Below are 10,077 nucleotides of genomic sequence, written 5' to 3'. Positions count from 1 at the left end.
TCTTGTTCTTTTGTCTTACTCTTTTGATATGTACATCCATCACCAACAAGCGATGTTGATTAGCCACGCTCTCTCCTGGTATAACTTTGCAATCCTTACAAGTTATACGATCCCCTTTCCTCATTAGAAGAAAATCTATTTGTGTTTTTGACGACCCACTCTTGTAGGTGATCACATGTTCTTCTCTCTTCTTAAAGAAGGTGTTGGCTAAGAAGAGATCATATGCCATTGCAAAATCCAAGATAGCTTCCCCATCCTCGTTTCTCTCCCCAAAACCATGGCCACCATGAAAACCTCCATAGTTGCCTGTCTCCCTGCCCACGTGTCCATTTAAATCTCCTCCTATAAATAACTTCTCCGTCTGAGCAATTCCTTGCACCAAGTCTCCAAGATCTTCCCAAAATTTCTCCTTCGAACTCGTATCCAACCCTACTTGAGGTGCGTACGCACTAATCACATTGATAAGTTCTTGTCCTATTACAATCTTGATTGCCATGATTCTATCTCCTACCCTCTTGACATCTACAACATCTTGTACCAAGGTCTTGTCCACGATGATGCCAACACCGTTTCTCGTTCTATTTGTGCCCGAATACCAAAGTTTAAACCCTGAGTTTTCTAGATCCTTTGCCTTACTACCAACCCACTTAGTTTCTTGTAGGCACATAATATTTATCCTTCTCCTCACCATAACTTCCACTACTTCCATAGATTTTCCCGTTAAGGTTCCTATATTCCACGTTCCTAAACGCATTTTGCTCTCTTGAACTCTACCCTTCTGTCCTAGCTTCTTCACCCTCCCCCGTCTAATAGGATCAAAGTACTTCTTTTGTGTGTCTCGGGTAAAGTTGATAGGAGCATATGCTCCCAAACAACTTTGAGTGGAGTCGTTCGAAAAGAAGTTTCTATGGCCCCCTTGCTCATTTAACACTGCATCCGGGTGCCGATGGAGATACAGCGACCCTTGCTCACTTATCACTGTGCTCGGGCCACACAGCGCGCCACTTACGGGTGACGCCCTAGCTTTAGCGCGATTTTGTTCTGGATTCATTTTCATAAGGATTCGACGTGATCATGGAGTGCCGGCTGTCGACTACCTGACGCCCTCCCCCTCCTCCTTTATCCGGGCTTGGGACCGGCCATGTAAGACATAGGCGGAGTTTACGGTCCCTTTTTCACAAAAAAAGAAAAAGAAAAAGAAAAAAGAGTTCAAAAATCACCTTTTTGTTACAAAATTGAGCTCGAAAAGTAGGCTCATGCAAAATATGTGATTTAACTAATGGTTATAATTAAGCTCAGAAATTACTTCTCTTCACGATTTTGAGTTATATATGGATAAAAAAATTGGATGTATATGTAGGTGGCTTATTGAAATAATATTTTAATCTTTGGTGGTGTTTAGCATTTTTTTAGTTAAGATGGTAAATACAAAATAATGAGACATTCCAGGTGTCATTGTGTAAGTAGGCACCATTTCTCCATTTCAAAAAGGCTAAATAGGCAAAATGGTTTCTGAGATATGCATAACATCACTTTGGTCCTTGAGATTGAAAATTAATAGAAATGGTCCATATGATTGTTCAACATCCATCATTTTGGTCCTTCCTTAAAAACTCTTTGGGCAATTTTCAAAGCTTTGTAACTCAATCGTTTTTTTACCAAATTCAACCCATAATATATCAAAATGAAGATAGGAAAGTGCAGAACAAGATTATACATATTTGGAAGCTCAATGGTTACAAGAGATAGCCGGAAAATAGCCTCAAAGTTGACTGGTCAGTGGAAAAACTGGAAAACGCGCTGGAAACTGGGTAAATTTTAACGTTCATAACTTCTTCAATACTCAACAAAATCAAGTGATTCAAAAACAAAAATCATACTTCTCGACGAGACGAAGAGAATGATACATTTCTAGAAGGCTAACTCGCTGTGGTTTGGCCGGAAAATGACTTGAAAAGTTACTTTCGATGAGGTTCTTCCTTGCACAACGGAAAAACCTTCGGACTCACACCCTTTCAATATGTTGCTATTAACTCAATATACGTAAAACTTGTATTTTTTCTTATATTCCTATCTACGATACTTGGGACTAATATATATATATATATATATATTATGTAAAGAAAGAGATGTTGGAATTGCAAAACCTTAAGAAAGACAAATGAGTTATTTGGGGTGCAAAACTGTAGGAAATCAAAACGGATAGGACATAAAAACCACAACGGGACAAAATCAAAACGTAATTCAATTCAAACCAAAAGAAACAAAATGGTTTGATTGCATGTTTCATATTTAGGGGAGATAACTCGTTAAGCCAAAATCAATTGACTTTTAATATTGGTAATAAAACAAAACGTTATGTATATAATAATGGTAATCAAACAAAACATAAATATATTTAAATATTTAAATAAAAACATAACTGCTCCAACAAATTAAGTATGAAATGTGCATGTTAAAAAATTGTTATATTATTAGTGAGAAACTTGACTACTTACATATTTGAACGTAGTCTAATATTTTAGTAGATAGTGTGTTAAAATTGTTATATTATTAGTGAGAAACTTGACTACTTACATATTTGAACGTAGTCTAATATTTTAGTAGATAGTGTGTTAGATTTGTAATCATGTGGCCTAAGATCCAAAACTTTCTCCGCTAAATAATAATAAATTTGAAAAAAAAATCACCTATATATGCTCGTATACACCATCATGATATTCTATACCAATAATTTAATATAATTTAAGGAAGTTAAGGGTCGTGGCATCTTATAATTCAATTGTGATGCCGGGATGGCACATTGGGGATGTAAGCAAGTCCTCACATTATTCACCAACAACAAAAACACGTTTATGGCCTGCGAAATAATTTCTCTGCATTTCTTATGAAATAAATTAAAGAAGCATTTGTTGTGCCTTGGCCCGTTCGTTAGTTCGGAAACGAGATTCAGATTACAACCTCACCATAATCACACTCAGTTGAACAGAATAAAATACAAAAAATATAGAGTGAGAGTGAGAAACTCTTGGGGAGAGTGAGTCTCTTAGTAAAATTCTGTGAGGGTACAAGGGGTTGGGATTTGGGTTATGTTGATTTAACTCAAGTGTATCTTGTACTAGTTATTCTCATAGTGAAGAGTAATATCTCTTGGAGGACGTAGGCAGGTTTTTGCCGAACCTCGTAAATCTTTCAGTGTCTTTATTTCTTGTATTTTATTCTGTTCAACTGAGTGTGATTATGGTGAGGTTGTAATCTGAATCTCGTTCGTAAATATGTATGCTTTCTATGCATGAAAAAAGGTCTACTTTATGTTTTCCATTTGCATTCTTCACGTGAAGGTGGCGTGTGGAATGATAAAGGAAAAGCAAGGTTTGCTTTTTACTTTGGAAGCATGTTTTGTGGAAGCATGTTTTGTGGACTTTGGAAACATGACCCCATAAACTTTGTTTTTTGGTGGTTGACATAATTGATGGTGCATGTCTATAAGTGAAGGCATTTTTCATACACAAAATGGAGTGAGCTTGCCGATTGTGAAGAAAGTGGGTGTGCATCCGGAAAACACAAAGGAGAGAAAAATATAGAGTGAGAGTGAGAAACTCTTGGGGAGAGTGAGTCTCTTAGTAAAATTCTGTGAGGGTACAAGGGGTTGGGTTCATTGACGGTTCAGATTTTTTATTCACCATGATGACTACAAACATGTCATTTTCAGTTGAGAAGTTTAATGGGAAAGGTAGTTTTACTCTCTGGCAGATGAGAGTAAAGGATGTCTTGACTCAACAAGGCTTGGCTAGAGCTTTGAAGGGAAAAGATGGGAAGCCTCAAGAAATGACAGATGACCAGTGGGAGGAGCTGGAGGCGCGTTGTGTTAGCACGATTCGACACTGTATAGCTGATAACATTATCAATAATGTTATGGATGAAGATTCTGCGCCTGCACTTTGGGAGAAGTTGGAAAAACTCTATATTGCTAAGAGTTTGACCAACAAGTTACATCTGAAGCGGAAGCTGTACAAGCTAAAGATGGATGAAGGCGGGAATCTCATAGACCACATGAATGTGTTCAACAGATACTTAGATCAATTGAGGAAAGTTGATGTCAAGGTTGAGGAAGAAGATAAAACCCTCTTACTTCTTACCTCACTCCCAGATTCGTATGAGAATCTTGTGACAACCTTACTGCATGGAAAAGATACAGTAAGTTTGGAGCAGGTGCAGGCTTCTTTGGTGTCTTATGATACTCAAAAGAAGAAGACCATTGTTGATGATGGGTACGAGACTGCATTAGCTGTTCAAGGTGGGAATGGTGGAAGAAAAATGAAAGGAGGCTTTGAGAGAGACAGTAGGTCCAAATCAAGTTCCGGAGGTAAGGGTCTACAATGCTACGCCTGTAAAGAATTCGGGCATAAAAAGATAAATTGTCATTTGAGAAAAAGAAAGGATGATCTTGGTCAGAGTAGTAGCAATTTTGTGGCAGAAGACTTCGAGTATGCCCTCTAGGTACTCGAAGCAACACTTCTCTTGGTGATGTTTAGTCTCGAGTGTTGCAAGGGATTTGCAGCAGGTGGAGCTATGGGATTCACAGGTGATGAGATGGTCCTGAAGGAAGAGAAGTGTGAGGAATATTTGTCTAGCTCGACGGGTGTTGCTGGAAATGGGTGCCCTGACAAGTTTCCAGGTTGACAATGAAGAGGAGGAAAACCTGCTGGAGGAGACGAGGATATGTCGAGATCCTGTCTGAAGCTAAATGGTGATTTTTAGCTTGCAGCAGCTGCACATGCATTGGCAGTGACTGAATCGGAACAGGACCAACGAGGTTGATTCAGGGTGTGTATGCTGATACGTAAGGCCAATGAGCTTTGGTGATGGGTGCAAGGATTTTTGCATGGTGTATTCGCCAAGGTGGAGATTGTTGTGATTGGCTCATAGTTTGAGTTGGCAACAATTTTGATAGTTTAGCTTTATGTGCTACAGGGAAATGGCTGTAGCAAAGTGTTGTCTTTGTGTTTGTTTGCACGTAAATATGTATGCTTTCTATGCATGAAAAAAGGTCTACTTTATGTTTTCCATTTGCATTCTTCACGTGAAGGTGGCGTGTGGAATGATAAAGTAAAAAGCAATGAAGGTGGCGTGTGGAATGATAAAGGAAAAGCAAGGTTTGCTTTTTACTTTATCATTCCACACGCCACCTTCACGTGAAGAATGCAAATGGAAAACATAAAGTAGACCTTTTTTCATGCATAGAAAGCATACATATTTACGTGCAAACAAACACAAAGACAACACTTTGCTACAGCCATTTCCCTGTAGCACATAAAGCTAAACTATCAAAATTGTTGCCAACTCAAACTATGAGCCAATCACAACAGCATTAAGAGCCATTTCCAGGGTTAATTTATGTACTCTCCTCTATAAAAGCTCCAAGGGTTTCAATGAAGCAATCAAAGAAATAGAATTGCAATTACTGTAACGTTTAGTGTGTGTGTGTGTGTGTGTGTCTCTAAGAGAGAAGAGAAAGAGGGAAGGAGGGAGATGGAAAAGGAAACACAGAGTAACAGGTTGGTCTTATTCCCATGTCCATTACAAGGTCACATAAGTCCAATGCTTCAGCTGGGTTCCTTCCTTCACTCAAAGGGCTTTTCCATCACTTTTATTCACACCCAATTCAACTCCCCTAACCCTTCAAACCACCCGGATTTTACCTTCTTTCCAATACAAGATGGCTTGACTGCTAAAGAGATCTCATCTGGGAATTTAGTAGCCATTCTGCTGGCTATAAATGCCAACTGCAAAGCGAGTTTCCGACAACGCTTGACTCAAGTTATGGAACAGGAACCCGAGAACAAAATCACCTGCGTTATCTATGATGACTTTATGTACTTCACCGAAGCTGTGGCTAAGGATCTAAACATCCCAAATATCATGTTACGAACTACCAGCGTTACAAATTTTCTAGCTCGTACTGCTGTCCTACAACTTCGTTCAAAAGGTCACATCCCATTCCCAGGTATATATGTGCCATATATTTACTAATCAGAATACAGTTACTATGTCTATCATTCTGCAAAAGCTATTCTATCCCAGATATTCGTTTTTCTTACTTATAACTAAGAACACAACACCATTGGCTTTGCAGTCTCTCAGTCATTGAGTCCGGTGCCCGGGTTTCATCCCCTCAGGTTGAAAGATCTACCCACCTCCAACTTTGACACATTCGAAAAGTACTCAGAACTAGTCGTTAATGTATGCGATGTTAGGACTGCATCAGCAATCGTTTGGAACACCACTGATTGTCTTGAACAATCATCACTAGCACAGATCCAGCAACAATGCCCAGTTCCAAAGTTTTCCATAGGTCCTTTACACAAGATTGAAGCAGCAGCTTCTAGTAGCTTACTAGAAGTGGACACCAGCTGCATTGCGTGGCTCGACAAGCAATCTAACAACTCGGTTATCTAGGTAAGCTTGGGAAGTGTAGCATCCATCAGTGAGAAAGAGCTCACAGAAATGGCTTGGGGATTGGCTAACAGCAAGCAGCCTTTCTTATGGGTGATAAGACCTGGCTCAGTAAGTGGTTCAGATGGGATTGAGCTATTGCCTCAAGGTTTCGTAGAAGCTATTGGAGAACGCGGTTACATTGTAAAATGGGCACCCCAGAGGGAAGTTTTGTCCCATCTTGCAGTAGGAGGGTTTTGGAGCCACTGCGGTTGGAACTCAACGCTAGAGAGTTTGTCAGAAGGGATTCCAATGATATGCCTGCCGTCTTTTGGCGATCAGAAGGTGCATTCAAGGTATGTTAGCCAAGTATGGAAAGTAGGGCTACATTTAGACAATGAGTTAGAGAGAGGAGAGATTGAGAGAGCTGTCAGGAAACTGATGGTAGATGCTGATGGGGAGGTGATGAGGGTTAGGGCCAAGGATTTGAAGGAGAAAATAGAAGTTTCTTTAAGGAATGGTGGTTCTTCCTACAAATTCTTGAATAAGCTTGTAGAACTTATCATGTCACTTTAAATATATGTATTTTACCACAACCTTAAAAAAAGTTTCCTGCAGATGGATGCAAGAAAGAATTTCTTTGTAGTCCACCTCAAATTTGAATAAAGTGTCCTATTGTTATGCATTAGTTGGTAACACAAATCCAGAACTTAAGGAATGGAGCATGTTGATATGATTCCAAATCCAAACCAACTTTTGTTTGTCGCCAGATGTATACACCATTGTGTCTGTATATATTCCTCGTCACTTTATTATATAGAGTCATTGACACAATTGTATACATCCAGTGACGAGCAGAACATCTCCCCACCAAATCATAGATAAAAAATGTTGCTCTTCTCTGCTCTTGTTTCATTGATTCATTCCACCAAATTAATAGGCGTGGTTGATTCAGTTAGAGACAGGGTACTAAAAGGCTCCAACTAGATTTTGGCTTTAATTTAGTTAGGTTTGCTGTATGCACAACCCAAACAATTTGTACCCAAACATCACATATGGCTGTGAGGAGGACAACAATGTGAGTTGCCTTAGTTCAGTAACCCAACAACAGAAGGTATTGTGTAACCGAATATACAAAACAATAGACAATTATCCATCCATCTTTTGGAGAAAAATTTCATTGCGAGCATCCCTACCACATGACCATCTTCCAGCACACATAATTGTGCTCTCCGCATTGGTCTTACGTACCCACCAACCATAGCATGGCAGCTCTACCATCTGCCCGCACACACAACACACTCTTTTCCCATTTGGCCTCACCCACCAATCGTAATGTGGCTACTCTACGGAAGGTTTTTTTATTTTTTTAATTTTTTTTTAAAAGGGAATCAAAGATTGCCCTAACATTATTTTCTCTCGCATTGAACTGGCTATACTTTTATCTATGTTTGTTTATTTACATTGAGTGCTACTAAGTCCACCCCAATGTCTTATCTCTCCATCCACTTAAAATAATAATTTTATTGATAATTTTATCCTTGTATAAAATGACTTTCAAAGATCTAAAGACCAACAAATCATATATTGCCACATAATAATAGTTATACTGAGGAGGGCTGCTGGGTGATGGGCACTGGAGCGGTTTTCGGAACGTGGTAGTGCTGTGATGGTTGGCGACCGAGGAGGGCAGCTGGGTGTTGGGGGTGGTGAAATTTGGAGTTGTTTGGTTATTTGTTTAAGGATAATTATTTTTTAAATTATAACTATGTTTTACAGAAAGAGTTATTTAGGAAATAATGGTGAGTGGGAATAAGAGCATTTTTTTTCTTCATTTTTTATGGTGGGTGTAAATATAAGGTGAGTGGGGAGATAAGACATAGGAGTGGATATAACACCACTCCTTACATTTTACGATTACTTCATAAAGCCAATTGTCTACCAACGAATTTCCTTCCCAATATGTTTTTCCCAAATCATACCCCTAAGGTGTTCTATATTATTTTAATATAAGGACACTTCTTCAACGTAAGACGGTTGTCCAATTTCTAGGAAATTTAGTTGATATCCTTAATTTCCAACTTAATTAGCATCCTAATCATCCATACAAAGGACTGAGAACTGACTTTTCTATGCAACCTACTTTATAAGCTACAAGGAATGAGGATCCAACTTAGTTGAAGTATTCCCTTATAGCTACACAAATCTTTAGAGCAATGGAAAAACAACGTATGAGCCAGAGATTGGTACTGGTTCCATGTACGTTTCAAGGGCACATAACTCCAATGCTTCAACTGGTCTCCAAGGCTTCGACATCAGTCTCTCTTACCGTGTTCAACTTTCTCAACCCATCGGACTACCCTGATTTCGACTTCTTAAGGATGTCCGATGGTTTATGTGAGCAAAATGCCTCGTCCTACAACTTTATAGCTGCGATATCAGGCTTTAACGCCACTACAAAGCCCCACTGCAGGAGTCATTGGCTCGGATTCAGAAGAGTTGGCTAATCATATAGGGTTGCCTAGCATCATATTGATTACTAGCAGTGCCGCAAACACGCTGACTTACCAAGCAATTCCTAGGCTCCTAAAACATGGTTACATTCCAATTCAAGGTAACAATCAGACATCTCAACTTTTCGACTTCTGTCTTGACATAAACTATGAGATGTAAATACATAATATCGATCAACTAACTGATTACCATTTTAACCCTTTTACGGGAAATGGATGACTCTGGTTTTCGTAATTTTTGCCAATGTCTAAACTAACCTTAAGATCTCCGATGCTTGACCTATCGGAGTACAGATTCTACGATGCTTACCAGGACTTCAACCCCTCAGATTTAAAGATCTACCCATTAGCAACTTCAAATGTTTGGACGACTTGCTGCAACTAGTAGCGAAAGCCCACGATTCAAGGTCATCTTCAGGCTTCAGCTATCATTTGGAACAGCATGGACTGCCTCTAACAATCATCACTGGCAAGGCTCCAGCAAGAGTATCAAATTCCATTGTTTCCTATCGGTCCTCTGCACGAAACTGTTCCATCCCTGTCTATAAGCTTGTTGAAAGATGGCCAGAGCTGTATGTCATGGTTCGATAAACAAGCACAAAACTCTCTGTTAGCTATGTAAGCCTAGGAAGCATAGCTTTCATGGACAGTCAAGATTTATATAATGGCATGGGGTCTGGCCAACAGTGAAATGGGCACCCTGAAATCAAGTCCCGGCACACAAGGAAGTTGGACGGTTTTAGAGCCATTGCGGTTGGATTTCAACCGTTGAGAGTATCTCTGAAGCAGTCCCAATGATATGCCAACCATATGTAAGGATCAACATATTTTGTTTTGACACAAAGAGATATTACACTAGTCATATTTACGAGGATGAGAATTTGAACTTGGCTGCAAAGGAATAAACACACTAGTATAATCAACTAGTCTTACCTACATTTGTAAATTTCATCGTTCATACTATAAACAGAGTAACATCCAATTCCATACTAAATCAGCAAAATCAGTTATAGCTTCATCATTCATGATATTTTGTATGATACAAAGTAGATGAACACAACCCCGGACACATCGGGATTTGAAAATAAGGTGGGCTTGATCTAAAGTTAAGAACATATTGTAATCATAC

At 39.2% G+C, this 10,077-nt stretch overlaps 1 long non-coding RNA gene and 1 pseudogene across 1 annotated transcript; both read left to right on the top strand.

Moving 5' to 3' along the window:
- Positions 1-5,249: 5,249 nt before the first annotated feature.
- LOC126615411 (UDP-glycosyltransferase 76E2-like) lies at positions 5,250-7,120 on the top strand (annotated as a pseudogene).
- Positions 7,121-8,564: 1,444 nt separating this feature from the next.
- On the top strand, positions 8,565-9,942 carry LOC126615422 (uncharacterized). The gene is made up of 2 exons (XR_007620807.1): positions 8,565-9,049; positions 9,243-9,942. It is a non-coding gene; the product is annotated as an uncharacterized LOC126615422 (long non-coding RNA).
- The last annotated feature ends 135 nt before the right edge of the window (positions 9,943-10,077 follow it).

This window comes from Malus sylvestris, chromosome 3 (genome assembly GCF_916048215.2).
Source record: "Malus sylvestris chromosome 3, drMalSylv7.2, whole genome shotgun sequence".
Classification (NCBI taxonomy): domain Eukaryota; kingdom Viridiplantae; phylum Streptophyta; class Magnoliopsida; order Rosales; family Rosaceae; genus Malus; species Malus sylvestris.
The sequence above is the reverse complement of the archived record's forward strand: the minus strand, read 5'-3'. Positions and strand labels throughout refer to the sequence as shown.